The sequence below is a fragment of the Geotrypetes seraphini genome, chromosome 1, assembly GCF_902459505.1.
Source record: "Geotrypetes seraphini chromosome 1, aGeoSer1.1, whole genome shotgun sequence".
In the NCBI taxonomy this organism is placed as follows: Eukaryota; Metazoa; Chordata; class Amphibia; order Gymnophiona; family Dermophiidae; genus Geotrypetes; species Geotrypetes seraphini.
Window position 1 is genome coordinate 195,189,174 of NC_047084.1, and position 19,573 is coordinate 195,208,746.

General features: G+C 41.1%; 1 protein-coding gene across 11 annotated transcripts in view; it reads right to left on the reverse strand.

Moving 5' to 3' along the window:
- Window positions 1-10,000, reverse strand: part of IRF2 (interferon regulatory factor 2) — a 158,987-nt gene extending 148,987 nt beyond the window's left edge. The window contains exon 1 of one of the 11 annotated variants that reach the window (XM_033943347.1): window positions 9,749-10,000. The gene's annotated coding sequence lies outside the window, so the exon portion shown is untranslated. The other 10 variants (XM_033943262.1, XM_033943298.1, XM_033943310.1 and 7 more) reach the window with 10 other exon arrangements.
- Window positions 10,001-19,573: the final 9,573 nt, after the last annotated feature.

Consider the following 19,573-nt stretch of genomic DNA (forward strand, 5'->3'; position numbering starts at 1 on the left):
CTCAAGGAGAACAAAGCCATGGGACCAGACAATTTGCATCCAAGAATGCTCAGAGAATTGAGCGATGTCCTGGCGAAACCGTTGGCTGAGCTATTCAATCTCTCCCTAAGTAAGGGGAAAGTTCCCCTGGACTGGAAATTAGCTAATGTCGTTCCTCTGCATAAAAAGGGTTGCAGGGCAAAGGCTGCGAATTATAGACCGGTGAGTCTCACATCAATAGTGTGCAAACTCATGGAAACACTAATTCCAAACAAATTGGACACGATCTTGAATGAAGGGAATCTTCGGGATCCCAGTCAGCATGGATTCACCAAGGGTAGGTCCTGCCAATCCAATCTCATCAGCTTCTTTGACTGGGTAACAAGAAAGTTGGACTTGGGAGAGTCTTTGGACGTTGTGTACCTGGACTTCAGTAAAGCTTTTGACAGTGTCCCACACCGCAGGCTGCTAAGCAAAATGGAATCGATGGGGTTAGGAGAGACACTAATTGCATGGGTTAATGATTGGCTGAGTGGCAGACTTCAGAGGGTGATGGTTAATGGTACCCTCTCTAAAACATCGGAGGTGACCAGTGGAGTGCCGCAGGGCTCGGTCCTGGGTCCACTCCTTTTCAACATATTCATAGGGGATCTGACTCAAGGGCTTCAAGGTAAAATAACACTATTCACCGATGACGCCAAACTATGTAATATAGTAAGTGAATGCAGTTTACAGAATTATATGGCGCAGGACCTGCTTACATTGGAAAGTTGGTCCTCAACCTGGCAGCTAGGCTTCAATGCTAAGAAATGTAAGGTCATGCACCTCGGAAGCGGAAATCCATGCAGGACGTACTTCTTGAACGGAGAAACTTTAACAAGGACTTCAGCAGAACGAGATTTAGGAGTAATCATCAGTGCAGACTTGAAAACTGCCAATCAAGTGGAGAAGGCTTCATCTAAGGCAGGGGTGTCCAATGTCGGTCCTCGAGGGCCGCAGTCCAGTCGGGTTTTCAGGATTTCCCCAATGAATATACATGAGGTCTATTTGCATGCACTGCTTTCATTGTATGCTAATAGATCTCATGCATATTCACTGGGGAAATCCTGAAAACCCGACTGGACTGTGGCCCTCGAGGACCGACATTGGACACCCCTGATCTAAGGCAAGGCAGATATTGGGTTGTATCAATAGAAGTTTCATCAGCCGAAAGCCTGAAGTCATAATGCCATTGTACAGGGCCATAGTGAGACCTCATCTGGAGTACTGTGTGCAATTCTGGAGGCCACATTACAGTAAAGATGTGCGCAGAATTGAATCGGTTCAACGGACGGCCACCAGGATGATCTCGGGGCTCAAGGGTCTCTCGTACGAAGAGAGACTGAACAAATTGCAGCTCTACACTCTTGAGGAACGTAGGGAGAGGGGAGACATGATCGAAACATTTAAGTACCTCACGGGACATGTCGAAGTGGAAGATGATATTTTCTTTCTCAAGGGACCCTCGGCCACAAGAGGGCACCCGCTCAAACTCAGGGGCGGAAAATTTCATGGCAACACCAGAAAGTATTTCTTCACAGAGAGAGTGGATCATTGGAACAAGCTTCCAGTGTTGGTGATCGAGGCAGACAGCGTGCCAGAATTTAGGAATAAATGGGATACCCATGTGGGATCCCTACGAGGGTCAAGATAAGAAAATTGGGTCATTAGGGCATAGACAGGGGGTGGGTAAGCAGAGTGGGCAGACTTGATGGGCTGTAGCCCTTTTCTGCCGTCATCTTCTATGTTTCTATGTTACGCCTCTCTTTATACAGCCCAGCATCCTTCTGGCAGCAGCCACTGTCTTGTCACACTGTTTTTTCGCCTTTAGATCTTCAGACACTATAACCCCAAGGTCCCTCTCCCCGTCCATGCATATCAGCTTCTCTCCTCCCAGCATATACGGTTCCTTCCTATTATTAATCCCCAAATGCATTACTCTGCATTTCTTTGCATTGAATTTTAGTTGCCAGACATTAGACCATTCCTCTAACTTTTGCAGATCCTTTTTCATATTTTCCACTCCCTCTTCGGTGTCCACTCTGTTACAAATCTTGGTATCATCTGCAAAAAGGCACACTTTTCCTTCTAACCCTTCAGCAATGTCACTCACAAACATATTGAACAGGATTGGCCCCAGCACCGAACCCTGAGGGACTCCACTAGTCACCTTTCCTTCCTTCGAGCGACTTCCATTAACCACCACCCTCTGGCGTTTGTCCGACAGCCAGTTTCTGACCCAGTTCACCACTTTGGGTCCTAACTTCAGCCCTTCAAGTCACTCACAGGTTGTTAAATTGCAAGAGGATTGTGAAAAACAGCAAGAGGACCTTGTGAGACTAGGAGACTGGGCATCAAAATGGCTGATTACATTTAATGTGAGCATTAGCAAGTGGAAAGTGATGCATGTGGGAAAGAGGAACCCGAATTATAGCTAAGTGATGTTGGATTCTATGTTAGGAATCATTAACCAAGGAAAGGATTAGGTGTCATTGTTGAGGATACGTTGAAAGCCTCTGCTCAATGTTTGGCGGCAGCTAAGAAAGCAAATAGAATGTTAGGAATCAGGAAAGGAATGGAAAACAAAAATGAAAATGTTATAAAGCCCTTATATCACTCGGTATGGCCACACATTGGAAAAAAAGAAAAAAGATAGTAGAATTAGAAAAGGTACAGAGAAGGGCAACAAAAATGATCAAAATAATTGGACGACTTCCCTATGAGGAAAGGTTAAAGCGGCTAGGGCTCTTGAGCTTGGAGAAGAGACAGCTCAGGGTTGATATGATAGAGGTCTATAAAATACCAAAGTGGAATGGAAAGGGTAGATGTGAATCACTTGTTTACTCTTTCCAACAATACTAGGACTAGGGGCATGTGATGAAGCTACTAAGTAGTAGATTTAAAACAAACCATAGAACATATTTCTTCACACAACGTGTAATTAAACTCTGGAATTTGTTGTCAAAGAATGTGTTGAAACAGTTAGCTTAGCAGGTTTTAAAAACGGTTTGGATAATTTCCTAAAGGAGAAGTCCATAAGCCATTATTGAGATGGCTTGGGGAAATCCACTACTTATTCCTAGGATAAGCAGCATAAAATCTGTTTTTCTTCTTCGGATCTAGCTAGGTACTTGGGACCTGGGTTGGCCACTGTTGGAAACAGGACCGAACGCAAAATCAAACACTTAGAACCTAACGGATGTAGCGGTATATAAGAAATAAATTACATTACATTACATTATTTATTTATTTATTTATTTTTTGAAACATAGAGACAACAAAAACGCACAACGACTTCGAAAAAAATAACAAAGCCGCAGTGTTAGAAGGCACTTCACACGGAGAGACACACGAACAGGGCTTCTGGCTCCGCGGAAACTTTAGAACTGAGGACCACGAGGTGGGGATGCGCCCTTTAGTGGAGCGGGAAGGCATGCACATGCGTGGTGCAGCATAGCAAGCTTGAATCTTCAATCAAGTTTGCTTGAAAAGCTGTCAGCGTCGGGGTTCCGTGGATGACGTTACCCACATGTGAGAATATGCTGCCTGCTTGACCTGGGATAACTAGGCAGATTACAAGCAGCATATCATTACATAGAATTATACATGCTATATAAAATCATACCTGTAATGTAAGATAAGGTATCTAAAACAGTAACCCCCCCCTCTTTTATGAAACTGCAATAGCAGTTTCTAGCGTGGGGAGCCGCCCCGATATGTCGGGGGTGCCGCGGTTGGCTGGGGCAAATGGGCTTGAGCTCCCTCTTGCCCCGATGTTAATTGCGAGGGGGGGTGATGGATCGCGGCAGGAGAGATGTCTCATCTCCCCTACTGCGATGCCATCACTCCCCTACCGGAACTGCCGCGGGACGCGGCAATTCGGGTAGAAGAATGATGGCATCGCGGTAGGGGAGATGAGGCATCTCTCCTGCCGCAATGGTTAGGTTGCCGGGCCGCTGAACTGATGGTGCCAGCAGCCATCAGCTCAGCGGCCCCTTTTTCGGCACTTAGACCTGGTTTTATTTCGTCTAAGTCAAAAAGGTCTACGTGCCGACTAAACTGTTTTGGTTATACCTGTTGTACGCCTAGGTGTAGGTCGGCCCACCTCCCGCCCTTTCCCCTCCTCTAAACATGCCTCTTTTCTCTCTGTGCGTTTAGAGGCAGGGGAAAGGCCTAAGCTGTTTTTAGATACGTCTAAAAACCAGCTTTGGTTATGAGTACTTGGACGATCAGGCTTTTTGATCGTCCAAGTAGCCATTTAGGACACTTTTTAGACTTTTTTTTTTTTATTATTACCCCCTTAGACTGTAATAACATTTTTTTAAAAGTTCCAGAAAATTGCAAAAGCCAGGGTTTTACTAAGCATACGTAAAGTCTTCAAGTTCATAAGAGAGTAATCTATAGAGGGAGATGCATTAACACTTTTGTAGATTTATTGGAAATTTAGGAAAGCTATTAAAACTATACTTTACTTGCAATGAGAGATAAGACAAATAAATTGGGTGCTACCTTTATATTAACCTACCCCTGCAAGTGTATTACTAAATATATGGGTTTGAAATATATATTTTATGCACCCGATCAACTAAGATCCTTTTTGGACCTCAAAGGATTTATCAGATATGGAGTGTCAGGTTCAAATAATTTGTAACTGGGGGGGTTTGACGTATTAAGCCTTTTCCTAAATAGTTTCTTGTAACTTATCTCTCGGTAATTTTGATTCCTCCTTTCCTTCTGTTTGTGGTCTAAGGAAGAGCTATTTCTATAAAATTGTTATTATTTCTTAATTTGTACTTAGATTTATTTTCATGCTGGATTATGGCTCTGTATTTCCTTAAACAAGTTGTTCTACTTGTGAAATAGTTATAATTAATAAAAATAAAATTTAAAAAAACAACAAAAAAAAAACTATGCTTTACAACAGTGGTCTCAAACTCAAATCCTTTGCAGGGCCACATTTTGGATTTGTAGGTACTTGGAGGGACGCAGGAAAAAAAGTTAATGTCTTATTAAAGAAATGACAATTTTGCATGAGGTAAAACTCTTTATAGTTTATAAATCTCCCCCCCCCCAAAGGCCTGCATGTTCCCCCCTTCTTTGCAGCGTCCTCCAGCTTCTCCCCTGGCCTCCCGGTCTTAGTTTCAGCTAATTACCATGCCTGCAGAGAGGATCGCCGGTGCTGTAACATTCCTTGCAGGCTGCCATCGGCTTTCACATGTTCCCTCTGCCGCGGTCCTGCTCCTGCTCCTCCTTTAACGTCAAGGGCAGGATCGCAGCAGAGGGAACATGATGCTGAGGATCGCTACAGCACTGGCAATCCTTTCTGCATGCTACTGTAATTATCTGAAGGTAAGAGCTGGAGGCCAGGGGGGAAGCCGGAGGACGCTGCAAAGAGCGGGCAGCACTAGTACAGACCGTGGGCCGCAAAATAGTACCTGAAGGGCCGCATGTGGCCCCCGGGCCACAAGTTTGAGACCACTGCTTTACAATTTAAGTTACCATATGGCTCCAGAAAAAAGGAGGACGGATTTAGCCATCTGAATTTTACCCCGCATTTAGATCTTTCTCTACATAATGATAGTATAAAGTTAGTAAATAGTTTTAGATTGTCATTTGAACTTAGAGGAACAAGTGTCATCTGTGGTGGCTAAGGGTTTTGGGGCACTAAGACAGCTTAGAGCAAGGTGTCAAACATAAGGCCCCCTGGCCATTTTATGTGGCCCATGGCAAGGCTCTCGAACTTCCCCTTCTCACAGCCCAGCATGTCTTCCCTCCTGTGCCAGTCCAATGTCGCCGGCAGCAATTCATCAATGTTAGCCATGGCTCCCCTTTCTGCTTTCCGTCTGCTGTGGTCCACCCTGGCTGAAACAAGAAGTTGCGCGTCATTGGAGACAGACCACAGCAGATGGAAAGCAGGAAGGGGAGCCACGGACAATGTTGCTGAATCACTGCTGAGGCCAGCAGATTTTTCAGCTTGACGACATTGGACCGGCACGGGAGAGAACACATGCTGGGTTGTGAGGAGAGAGGGACTGGTGCGGGAGGGAAGACATGCTGGGCTGTGAAAAGAGAGAGATGAAGGGAGAGAGGTTGGACCTGGGGTGGTGTGGAGGAACAGGGAAAGAGATACTTGAAGGGAGAACTGTTGGGAAGAGAAAGGGAAAAATGGTGGACCTTGGGGAGGGAGGGAGGCAGACAGACAGAAGGAGAGATGGGATGGGGGCAGTTGGGAAGCGAAAGGAAGAGAAGTTGGATCTGGGGATGGAAGGGAGGGAGAAATGGTAGGCCTGGAGGTGGAAGGGATAGATGCAGCATCTCTTTTTGTCCCTTCCATCTCACTGTTCAGCATCAAGGGAGGAGGGAAGAAGAACCACAGTACAGAAAAGAGAGGGAGCAAAATGTTGGACCAAAGGGAGAGAGAGGAGAGACGTGGTAATGGGGAGTAGATAGAAAGAAATAGGAGGCTGGGAAAGGAGTGGGATGGGAAACTGAAGAGGTAGGGACTGAGAGGCGATGGAGTACTGAAATGTAGCTAAAAATTTAAAAAGAAGGGTGAATATGAGGAGAAAAAATGGACAGCATACACTGGAAAGAAAATTAGTAGAAGACAGACAAAAAGCAGAAAGAGAAACTGTGACCAAGATGATATAAAAGCAATATGACCAGACAACAAAAGGTAGAAAAAACTAATTTTATTTTCTATTTTGTGATTACAATATGTCAGATTTGAAATGTGTATCTGGTCAGAGCTGGTGTTAGACAGCATGCGTGAACTAGGACCTAAAAGAGAGAGGAAAAGCTTTTTTTATTTATTTAGTTTATACCACAGAGCCGGCATGGGGTTGGAGAGGTTGTATCCCTATACTTCTACTAAGACTAACGGGTCCTTTTACTAAGGTGCGGTAGCCAATTTAGTGTGCGCTAAACGCTAATGCGTCCATAGACTATAATGGGCGTGTTAGCATTTAGCACGCACTAAATCAGTTAGTGCGCTAAAACGTTTAGCATACCTTTGCAAAAAAGGGGGTAAGTATCTTAATAAAAAATTTGGCCCGCAACGTAGCCTGTGTTTTAGATTTTAGCCCCTTATGTGATTTGAGTTTGACACCCCTGGCTTAGAGCCATTTGAGATTTCTTGAATGAGAAAGCATTGCATACGTTAATTCATGCTTTCATATTATCTAAGTTGGATTATGGTAATTTAGTTTATGCAGGAACTGCACAATCAAAGCGCCTACAAAAAGTTCAAAATGCTGCGATCAGGCTGCTAGGCCAGGCTTATATTCAGAATCATGTAACACCTTTGAATCTGAAATTCCATTGGTTGCCAATGGAATTTAGGATCAAACTTAAGATCTTGATGTTGGCACATAGAGTTGCAACCATTGTATCTTTCCAACATGGTATTATTTTATGCACCAAGGCGTTTATAGCGAGCTTTAAATGACAGTAGGGTAACTGTTCCCCATATTTCGAAGGCCCATCTTGCCTCAACTAGAGATTGAGCATTTTTTTATTTAGTTCCAAGGTTGTGGAACAGTCTCCCTATAGAACCGATAAAGGAAGAATCATTTATAAATTTTAAAAGATATTTCTTTCAACTGGCCTTCTTAAATTGTTCCACTGCTTTCAATGAAAGTAAAACCCAGATGTCTCAATCCATCCTCCTTTTTCTGGAGCCATATGGTAACCCTAAAACGGTTATATGACATTTGTTAAGAATTTTATGTTGTTAATAGTTTTGTCTTATTTTGGTTTTCTTTTTTTATTTATAACTTTCAAATACAATTCACAAGAATAACTCTTGCTAAGTGAAACACAGGAAAGAAAAATTATTCAAAGTAAAAATCATATAATATTAATATCTTAATATCCTTTCTTAGACCACAATAATAATGGGGGTAGTCATCGTATTATTTTGGGTTTCTTCCGTTTTTTTGTTACCTGTCTTTTAAAACCTGTTCTAGGATTTATTGGGAGGACAGGCTAAATAGTAAAAATAAATAAACACCACCACCACACAAAAGTTCCAGAAAAATCCGACCCTCCTAGGGTAACAAGGTACAAATCATCAGACAAGGGAACCCACAAAAATAGAAATAAAAATATAAAAGAATTAATAATAACACAACGGATTCACATAACACAAGTACTGAAAAACAGAAGCGGAGCTCACACATTGGCCCTGCGTTTACGCCTTTGAACTCCCATTGGTTAAGTGAGACATCCATCATCTGCTGGTCCTCCCCAAGAAACCAGAGAAAGGCGAAGAGGGGGAAAGCTTTCCTGCGGAGAAAATTGGAAGTAGTAGGCCGCTGTTGTAGTTTAACTGTTTAAAATTAAAACTGCAACTCACGGTCCAAATAATACTGTGATGTCAAAAACCTCTGGCTCCTCTAGAATGTATGCCGGTAAAGCTAGAGACAGAATTAGAGATGCTGAGTTCGGTACTGCAGATACTCCGCTCGGAACCGGAGAGGTGGCCGCAGGAAGTGCGCGAGTCTTTGGCGCGGCGGCCATGAGCCTGCAGATCCCGTGCTCCGTTTGAGCTTATTCACTTCTAAGTGTAGCACTCGGCCTGTTCAGCTTCGTTTACGCCCCTTCTCCCGCTAAGACTAGCCGTTCCAAGCTTAAGCATTTAAAATAATTAAAAACGTTAAAAAATATTTTCATCACAATAAAGATTAATGGGGGAAAGTAGGTTTCCCCTGAAGCAAAGAGAAGGGAGAGAGCAGGACAAACTGTTGCAACGACTTACAGGGCCTCTGATATGGAGGCTTTCATGCTTCCCTTATGCAAGAAGTACTCCATTTTAGCTGCTTACAGAGGAGAACAGCGCTGTGGCTTCCTCCCTTTTAACCAGTCAAATGTACCCTTAACAAAAATAAGTTTACATTCAGGCTCCACCAGGACAAGAAACAGGTAAACTAATGAGATGCCGTACGGCCCTCTACAGCAAAATTATTCGAGCCGAGAGCCGACCCATTTAATAATGTATCTATTCCCAAACAGCAATGAAATTAAATATATAATCCATGCTAACGCCATAAGTTAGCACTACATTTCTACACCTGCATACAAAATCTTAAATATAGAAGTATTTACAATGTTACCAATTCTACTGAAAGCATACAGCTACACTGAGAAAATAATAAAACATTTCTCATTTTCCACCATACTTCTTTAAATTGTACTTTGCTATATGAGGAATATGTTAAAAAAAAACCTGTTACCACAATCGTAAAACGTTAAGAATGTCTTTTGACACGACCCGAGTAAAAGAGATAAGCCACCGATAAAATAATGCATTTCAGAATTTTATATTTTTAAGTTGCCTGCCAGCCAAGTAATTGCTTAAATGTCTCATTTTTGTACAATTCTAAAATAATTATAATTACACTGTAGTCACATGAAAGGTACGTGACAACCGGTATTTGTCCTATTTTTAAACGAAAAATGAATTTAAAATCTCCTAAATACGTCAAACTACTTCATTTTCAGCTGCACCAGTAAGCTGTGCCTGAAGCGCACTGATTTACCTTCCCAGTTTTCATCATCCTTAAATCCAAAAGTGAAATTAAACCTCATATATCAAAACTTAAAATCAGATGAACCCAACAGCGCTGACCTTTTATCTAGAACATTTTGCAAGTGGACACTTCCTGTTTGCAAGCGATTCCAGCCTTAAATGCCGAAGTACAGACTTTAGAAATAAGAGGAAAAATTTTACCTTACAAAAATTGGTAGTTGATAATCACTTAAAGCCAAGTGTTTCAGTGTTTGAAAATAGAAGTTAAAACACCCCAGTAAAATAAACAGGAACAACCTTTTGGGGGGAAAAAAAAAAAAAACCAAACCCTTCTAAGTTACGGTTTAGGCTCTGCCTGCAGATCGAAAGCAAAACAAGGAGAGGAAACAGAGCCGCGGGTGGAAATTCCCCCCAGTTTGTTTGTTTCGTGTGTGCTCTGAGGTAGGGGGAGGGGAAGGACGCCTTGAAGGGCGGTGTGGCTGAAACCCTAGAAACGCACAGGCCTACTCCAGCCTCCGATTGGTGCGCTAAGCTGCTTTCCACATTTCTCGGAAAAGTCAATTTCATTTTCACTTCCCCCTCAGCTGTAGCCCAATCGGATCAGCTCAGTAGGGAAGAGAGAGAGAGGGAAAGAGGAGCAAGCCTTTTGTTGCAGGGAGAAGTGAATTTACACCATTGCCAGAGCCAGACATTCTGCTCGTCGTTTGTGTAGCCAAATTTGGACTGTTTTTATTTTAAGAAGCGAACTCTTTGGCAGTTAAATGTTTTATTCTGTTTAATTTTAATTTATCTTGTGATACTTCTGGTAGTCTCAGTCGCCTTTTTCAGCTTTATTAATAGCCTCTCGAACTACTCATTCAATTCATATTTTGATTTAGGATCGGACAGACTTGCTGTATTCTGGTTCATAGATTGAACAAATAGGGAGTTTTCCGGGGGGGGGTGTCTTTAATTGATCTTTATATTTGTGAATTAGATTTTATTTTTTTCATTACACTGAAAGATCCGAGTCGGGGGCCTTTTATCCTATTGCCGTGGATATATACATAAGGTTAAAATTTTAATCTGCAGGAGGATTTTGCTGGGGACGGTGGATGTTTTTATTATCCTTGCCGCCCATCACTTTCTGTAGTCCTCCTGGTTTTCTTTTTTGTCCTTTTATTTCATTGTTCTCGTCTTCCCTCCAGTGCTTCCTTCCAGGGCAGAGTGAGTCACTTCTTTATCACGTCAGAATGCTTTTTGCAGGCCTGCACAGTTGTACTTGCCTCCCCAGCTCTTTCTTTCCAGTCAGTTCCTGATGTTCTGTTTACTCCTTGATTCTATGGAACCTGCAGTAGAGGGGATGCTACAGGACAGAACAAGAAGTGAAAGGTAAGGGGTGGGAGGAAGGGAGAGAAATAGGGACATATAAAGAAAAAGTATAGAAGATGGTATTAGACTACGGTATGCAAGGCCAGTTTAAGGGGCAAGCCAGTGAGGCACTGGTTCAGCTCAAAGACACCAAAAACCTGCATCATTAGCTTTGCCCTTTCTAGCAGGGGGGGGGCATGCACCTTTGCTGGCACCTCTCTGACTTATGCTGATAGTTTATTGCTGTACACCGCTTAGAAATTTGAACAAGCGGTATAAAAATTTTTTTAAATAAACTTGAAACTGTCTCATGGTGCCCGCAAAGCTAGACAAGACAGAGTTGTGTGAGCAAAGATACATTCTCCTGCCATTCTGCTAAGATCTTATGCAGGTACGGAGAGGGAGAGGAAAAGAACAGGCAGAAGTAGGGGTGGACCAAGAACTTTCCTGCACATGAGTATAGAATATGAAGCACTCTTATTAGCAAAGCACCAACAGATAAAAAGATTAGACACGGGGCCATGTTTAAACCGCTTCAGGGTCACAAATATTCTGTTGGTTGTATTATTATGTCAAAAGATGTCAAAGAGCAGAGTCTGCATCCAATAGTACCTGCAGTGTGCTAAAGAGAGGCAAGAAAACCAAACTGTTGGGTAGTGCATTGCTAATAAGAGTACTTTATATTCTACACTCATGTGCAGGAAAGTTCTTGGTCCATCACTGCTTCTGTATGTTCTTTGGAGAGGGGGAGGGGAAGCAAGATGATAAAGTTTGGACTGCAGGGGGGAGATAATGGAGGTGCTGTTACAGCGAGAAGGGGAAGAAGGAAAGGAAGGACTAGGCTAGGGAGATGGTGGGATAAGGAGGAGCAAAAACTAGGTAAAGTAGATGGACAATTGCTAGGGAAGAGGAAAATGGTGAGTGGCTGGGACAGTAGATGCTGGAGAAAGAGACAGATACCCGGGAAATGTTTTTTCTTATTTTTAATTATGAGATTTGTAAGGTCTGTACTTGCTTGTGAATGTCTGATATGTTAACTGCCTAGACTTGTGATAGTGTGGTATATAAATAAATAAATACAGTCATGTGAAAATATTAGGACACTCCATTTTTGTGGATATCTTTTGTTTCATGAGTAAGTCAAGGAAATAAATGTTTTATTGTTTACCTGCAATTATATCACTTTCTTTTCCAGAGAGAAAAAAGAGATTTGACATTAATATGTGAACATTTCTTAAGAAAGAACTGAATATTTCATGGGGTGTCCTAATTTTTTCATGACTGTAAATGTAAATATTCTGCTCACGAGATCAATTGTGGACCTCGAGGCTGTCCGTGCAACTCTGAAGGTGCCATACTACCGCAAGGAGACTTCTCAGACTCCCCAGTCATTAGTAGCAGTATAGAAGCTATCAATAAACAATAGCCCAGTGGTGCCAAGGGAATTCCTCGCTTCCCTCAACTTGACAGAAGCCTATCTTCACATTCCTATTTTTCTGGCCCACAGGAGGTTCTTGCAGTTCCATGTACTGGACTAGCATTTCCAGTTCTCGGCGCTCCCCTTCAGCCTAGCAATGGCGCCTTGCACCTTTACCAAGGTGATGGTGGCAGCACACCTCCGCAAGGCTGGGATCGAAGTGCACCCGTACTTAGATGATTGGCTCCATAGTGGAAGAGGTGAGAGATGCTTTGGGAGGGATTGCCATCAACTATGGGGAGTTGAAAAACCAGAAAAAGTGAATATGGAAGCTCTATCACAGGCCATATTGGTCATGGACTCCAATCTTAAACTGACTTTATCTGCTATTAAAGTTGATTATAGAACTGTCTTTTCTAAGATGGAGCAACGGGGTATTACTATCCAAAATGAATGAAAAGTTGGAGAGACATGATGACAAGTTAAAGGAGATGGAAAAAGTGGAGGTGGAAATGGTTAAAGATTGTATGTATACTGCACATAAGATGGAGAACTTTGAAAAAAAATTAAGGAAAAACAATTTATGATTTCTAAATTTTCCAAAGTGTCCCATCATATCTCCAGCTGAAATGGCCAGAAAATATTTCCGAGAGGTTGAAGTAAAGGCTGCTTTGTTTACCTCATTGGAATAACTACAAGACGACATTGTATCTTCCAAAACAGACAATATTCATTTATTGTTAGTATAAAAACTTACAGTATTACAGCAGCAGAGACATATCAGAAAAATATATTGTCAGTTCAGAATATGCAATGGAGAGAAGAACTTGCACCCATATGCTTAGCAGGGGGCTAGCAGATCCCCGTAGCATAAGTAAGTGAATCTCTCTGGCTTTACCTAGAATGCACGTGTTTTTTATACAGAGAAATTCTTCCTTTGTTCCAAAAAGTACATCCCCGAATTCTGGTTATGTAATTCCCTATTGGTACATAAAATAATGTAAATCTAACTCCTCCTCTCAGTTCACGCCTCTCTCACTTCCACCCCCCCTCCCCAGTAGGAGGGGGAGCCTTGCAGAAACAGAGAACTCTTGGTGAACTTTCTTTCTCCAGTGCTGAGATATGTTGATGCTAATTAGTGGGTTTACAATTCTGTGCATCTTCGGGATGGTGTCCTTGTATGCTGAAAGTTGGCAAAGGTGACCTTTCGACAATCCAGCTGCTTGGTTCTCATAACTTGGTTCAGAGACAGGGAGCAAATGTTTTGGTACAAAGTTCTCTCATCTCGCTACACCCACATCCTGCAGGGATCCTTGCTCATTATAAAAGTTTTATGGCTTTCCAGGGTGCCTGGCATATGAAGTCATACAGCACTGATAACAGTTCAGCAAAACCTTGGAGAAATATCCTCCCAGCAGGGAATGGAGACAAAAACATTAGCATTGCAAAGGCTGCAGGTGTTTACAGACAGCAAGGTACAGGCTAGGCCTGGCTATGGGAAAATATAGGTCTGTAGTGTCCAGCATACACAAGTGAGGCCAGTATGTCCAGTTGAATCATCTGTATGTCCAGGTTATCCATGTCAAGGTCTTAGCCATTCCACCAGAAAATATTCCTCCAATTGTGAAAGCTAACTACTTAAATATTAAGAGACCTCAAGGTGAGTCTACTCCGGTATATATACCTCTAGAAAATGTGTTGGAAAAGAACTTATCTTCATACCTGGAAAATTCCCTTTAGGTGGTTATGGATAGAACAACCATGCTGTTTACTCTTGCCTTAGAAAGCGATAGGGAATTTATTCTTAGGTTGTATTTTTGGCATCTTAATGACCAGTTCTTGGGCTCTAATGTATGAATATTTCCAGATTTAGCTCAGAAAACCCAGAGATGTAGGAAGGAATTCTTGGCCTTGAGACCAAGAGTCCTTTCCTTTTCTTAAAATTCCCGCAAAATGTTATGTATCTTATTTAAATAAGAAATTTTCTGTTCTTTGAGCCTAAGCAACTGATAGAATTTGTTGAGTCAAAGGAAAAGTTGGTGACCATGCCAGATGATATTTGATCTTCCATATAGCTGTAGGTTAGGTAATCTATTACTGTTGCTCTAGTTGTAAGTTTATTTTCTCTCCAAGTTTGGATGTTTTATTTCTTTTCTTGATCTCTTATGATTATGTTGTGGGCTAAATAAGAGTTTAATATTTTCCTTTGTATGTAATTGTACATATATTCTTTTGATCTGTATCAAGTGGGTGTAATGCTTGTAAGAAAAATTGAAAATCTTATAAATAAAAAATTGAAAATAAAAATAAATTAAGAAATAAAATAAGGTGGAGGAGATAAGACTTACAGGCAATCTTTTGTGGGTTTAAGGAAATTGGAGAAGAATCCTTAATTGGGCTAAGGCGGTAAACCAGTTTACATCCGAGTGGATACAACTATAGGAATTGGAGGCTATCTTGATTCCAGGAAATTCTTTAAATATTCTCGGTCTAGAAAGACATAAGTTTTCTCTGAAATCTTAATAATACATTTACATGGAAATTGAAGGAAAAATGTCCCTTTGAGCCAACACTTGGGATGTAAGAGCTAAAAAAGCATTGCTTCTCATTTGTATGGCTCTACAAAGTCAGGAAAAATCACCATCGAATGACCCAGAAACTTAACATCTTTGAATTGAAAATACAAACGAAGAATCCAATTTCTAGCATATTCCAAAGCAAAAGTTGTAATAAGGGTTGCTTTAGTCACTACAGATCCCGAGTCTTCCAGGAAACCAGTAAGATCAAAACTGGTTCCCTCTTTCTGTTCTTTAGCTGTTTGTGCTATTGGACTTCCAGAATTAATATAATAGGCTTTGGTAAATGGTGGTATCATCTCAGCTGGTATTTGTAGGTTTTCCTTTAGAGATTTCTTAAGTATCTCCATAGAAGACAAAATTGAAGACTGAGGAAAATTTAAAAACCTAAAATTTAATCTACGTTTATATATTCTCCAACATTTCTAGTTTGAAATATATTCATATTTCATTTCACCAAGGCCATCTGGGTAGATTGTGTTTTCTCAATAGTTTCCTCCATATTCTGGACTCGAGTTTCTAACTTAATAACTAGATCTCCACATTGCTTTACATAAGAGTTTACAAGTTCTGGAATTTGCAAAATACTATCTAAAAGAGTAGTCAATTCAGCCTCCAGTGCATTTACAGCGTCCCATATCTCATCTGATGTTATTTTCACTGGTCTCTTCAGCCTGGGTGTAATCTTATCTCCAGCATCAGAGCCCTTGTAGCCCTCGGGAAGGACTCTTGTGTTCATCAAACCCTAGGGTTCTTCCCCCTCGGCTCCAACACACTCTGTTGGGTGTCCCATCACCTCATGTAAGGCTGTAGTCAGCGACCCAGCACCAGTGCGAGTACCAGCAACACTTCTGGCATCCAAAACATTGCTCTCCAGCTGACCCTGCAATCCACATCCTGGCTGAAAGGGAGTCTTGCAGTATTCAGGGCTTAGTGTGGTGTCTGATGCACTCAGAGCTAGGTCCCCTGCAATAGGCTTCTGTTCCCAAACTTTCTCATTCTCTGCCTGAGGAAGGAGGAAGCCCTCCAAAGTCCACTGTATCAATATTGGGAAGGAGGTCGGTTCAGCCGGATAAGAACGTGACTTCACTTTCCGCTTCACCATTCTGTTGCTGCTGGCGGTATCATGAACCAAGCTGAGCTCCCTCCTATGCATTCGATCGTGTCATCTTGCTTTTTGAGAGATTTTCTATTGACATTGCCAGTCTGTATGCTTTAAAGCATTTCTAAAACTCTGAGATCCTTATTTGAGAATACTTACTATGCATGTTCTAAATGTTTTGTTAAATGAGTTGGAGGTATAAGTTGTGGACCTCTTATTTTTCTGGGAATAGATTGTGCTTTTGAGTGGGATGTGGAAAGGGGAGGGTTAAAGGTGTAAAGGGGATGATGGATCTATTTGTTTGGAAGGGAAATTAAAGGGTTGGGGCCTGGAGAGGGGAGAGAACTTTGGCTATGAGTTGGGGAGGGTCGGGAGGAAGGATGAGATGTGCAGAGATCTGCAAGGGATTAGAGGGGAGAGAGGCTATACTTTGTGGCTCTTTGTAAATCTTGGGTCAAACATTTTGGATAAATTGTCTCTTTGCTGTAAAAAGTTTGCCAACCCCTGGCTAACTAAGTTTGGGGATTCAGTTACTGGAGTTCTGTTTCCTCTGTGGCAAATGTCTTCCCTATTGACCTTAATGAAACTGAATGACTAAATAATTTGGAGTCAGAAAACAAACTGAATATGTGAATGAAATAAAGACAAGCTAAATGTTTCTCGCACAATGTTTGTTCTCAGCTCTCAAAAGTATATAAAATGCATTGCAAAGACTCTTGACAAGGCCATATTTCGATTGGTCAGCAATCATTAGGAGTCACTTGAATCTTCTACTCTTTAGACAACACAAGAAATGGGCAGATAATTCATGTATGAAATAGTGTGAGACAAACTCAAGCAAATGCTCACCGCTCTGATATGCTGTGAACAGAAGGTTCAAGTAACTCTTGCTGAAGGCTGAGCAGCTGAAACACGGCTGTGTCGAGAGTCTTTGAGAGACTTTATGCAATACCTTTTATTTAACATTGAGAACTAAGAATAAACATTGTTTGAGAATCCTGTGTTTCTGCACGTCTTACTTTGTTCCTCTGGCTGTTTTTGTTTTTGTCCTTGTCCTTGTTATTCTTCTGAAGACAAGCCATACCATAAAAGTTTGCTGTGCACATACATTTTTCAGATGTACATCTATCTTTTTGAACAATTTTTGAAAGAAAAACATGTCCAAAACCAAATGCACAAAAGAAGCCTTTGGGATGTAAGAGGGACCAGCATTTTACTAAACTGGCCACACAGTCATCCAACAAAGTACTGGGGTGCCTTAGGGGGCACTGCAGTGAACTTCACATAAAAAGGCTCAAGTACACATCTCACCATAATCCCCTTTTATAGTGTATGGTAAGTCCTCCAAAACTCACCTAAAACCTTCTGGACCCAACTGTACACCATACCAATAGTCCTTAGTGGACTGGAGGAGTGGCCTAGTTTTTAGAGCAGCTGCCTCAGCACCCTGAGGTTGTGAGTTTGATTCCCATGGCACAACACTTCATTGTCCCAGATACAAAATAAGTACCTGTCTAAGATATGTGAGCCACTTTAATTGTAACCACACAGAAAAAGCAGTATATTAAGTCCCATTTCCTTTACCCCTATGTCTGCAGGTGTCACCTATATGTAGGTACCGTGGGATTAGGGTGGATTTTGGAAGGCTCGCATATTCTACCATAAGTGTAGTAGTTAGAGTGGGATATGGTCATGAGTCCCTATCTATATGGAAGACTACATAGCCCACTAGGGTACTCCAGGAACCTGCTTGCTGCTCTACTAAGACTGGCCATAACATCTGAAGCTATCACATAGACAAGAATGTACTATTTCATTTGCATCTTTGGGGGTGAGAGGTTCAGTGCCCACTGGGAGAGGGGGGGTGTCATGTTTACATCCATCCAGTGGTCATCTGATTAGTTTGGGCACCTTTTTGGCACTTATAAAAACAAGTCTAGTCCAAACTGTGCCCTAGACATATTCCTAAATGTTTGATATGGTAGAAAAACTTCCAGATCATAAGCCCACTCTAGTCCCATGTAAACCAAATTGCCCAGATGCTAAGTTAAAGCCTGAATAATTTACTCCTGGTGCAGAACCCTTTTTCAGCTTTGTTCCAAACCCTTTTTATGACATCACTGAATCTGGGAGAGGATAGTTCATAGTTTGTACATAAGAACTGCCATATTGGGACAGACCACAGGTCCATCTAGCCCAGTATCCTGTTTTAATTTATTTATTTTTTCTGTTACAGCTTCTCAAGCCTGGAATTCTCTTCCTATTTACTTGAGGAAAGAACACAATTTGGAAAAATTCAAAAGTAAATTGAAGAGTTTTCTTTTTAAAGATGCATTTGAAAATTAGTTATCCAGTCAATTTTAATCTGACTATTATTTTATTGAAGCTTTTTAACTTTACCCCCCCCTTGTTTTTTCCTTAAATATCTCGCTTTCTGTGAAATAACTTGTAGTTCTTTTCCTTCTGTTTTTAGTTTTGTCAAGTTTGTTAATAGTCCCGTTGGACTTTGTTTTTGTCACGCATTGTTTTGTTTCCCCAACACTGTATTTTTATTATGTACATCGCTTAGAATCAAGATTAAGCAATTAATCAAAATTTTATTAAACTTGAAACTTTTCAACAGTGGTCAACCCAGGTCACAAGTACCTGGCAAGATCCTAAAGAGTAAACATATTTTAAGTAGTGGATCTCCCCACATCCATCTTAATAATGCTTATGGACTTCCCTTTTAGGAAGTTATCCATACCTTTTTAAACTCGTCTAAGCTAACTCCTTTCACCACATTTTCTGACAAAGACTTCCAGAGTTAAGTACATGCTGAGTGAAGAAATATTTTTTCTTGTTTGTTATAAATCTGCTACTTAGTAGCTTCTTTACATCCCCCCTGATCCTAGTATTTTGGTTCCATGCCACTCAGTACTCACATTTATTTGATATACCACCCATATACAGAAGTTAAGATAGCTCTAAATCTAATAGATGCTGGCACTGTCATCTTGAAGCTGGGACATTAGATCATTCGTTATTCTATTGTCCATTGATACTTGCTTTTTGGAAATCAATATGGGGTCAAATAAATAGTTTGTTAGATAATCTGGTGGCATTATCCTATGACACCATATTGTTTGGCATGTCAATGAGGGCTAAGAGCCAAATATCCTCTAATAATAATAAGCTTCTACTCATTATGATGGGTTGCCATACAACAGATTAAGAATAATTGGAAAAATTGGGATAGGCTGAATTATAGCTTTTGGTGGAATTCTTTTTGTCACATATTTAAAATGAAAAGGATAATTGCCATGCAGCAGGGAAATTTTAAGAAATTTTGGGTTATTTGGGAGCCATTAACAAGATACTGTAAAGATTGAAATTACTGCATAGAATAAATATTAATTTTTTCCCTTTTATTCATACACATCCAGGGTAGGGTGGGAATATTTTATGATTTCTTTTGCTTATGAATAATTGTTGGGTATAAGGGAGGGTGGATATTTGATGCAAGTTAGAATTTGATGATATATTAAGTGATGTTAAAATATAAAATGATTGTAGTTTATGTTACACTTATTGTGAGTTTT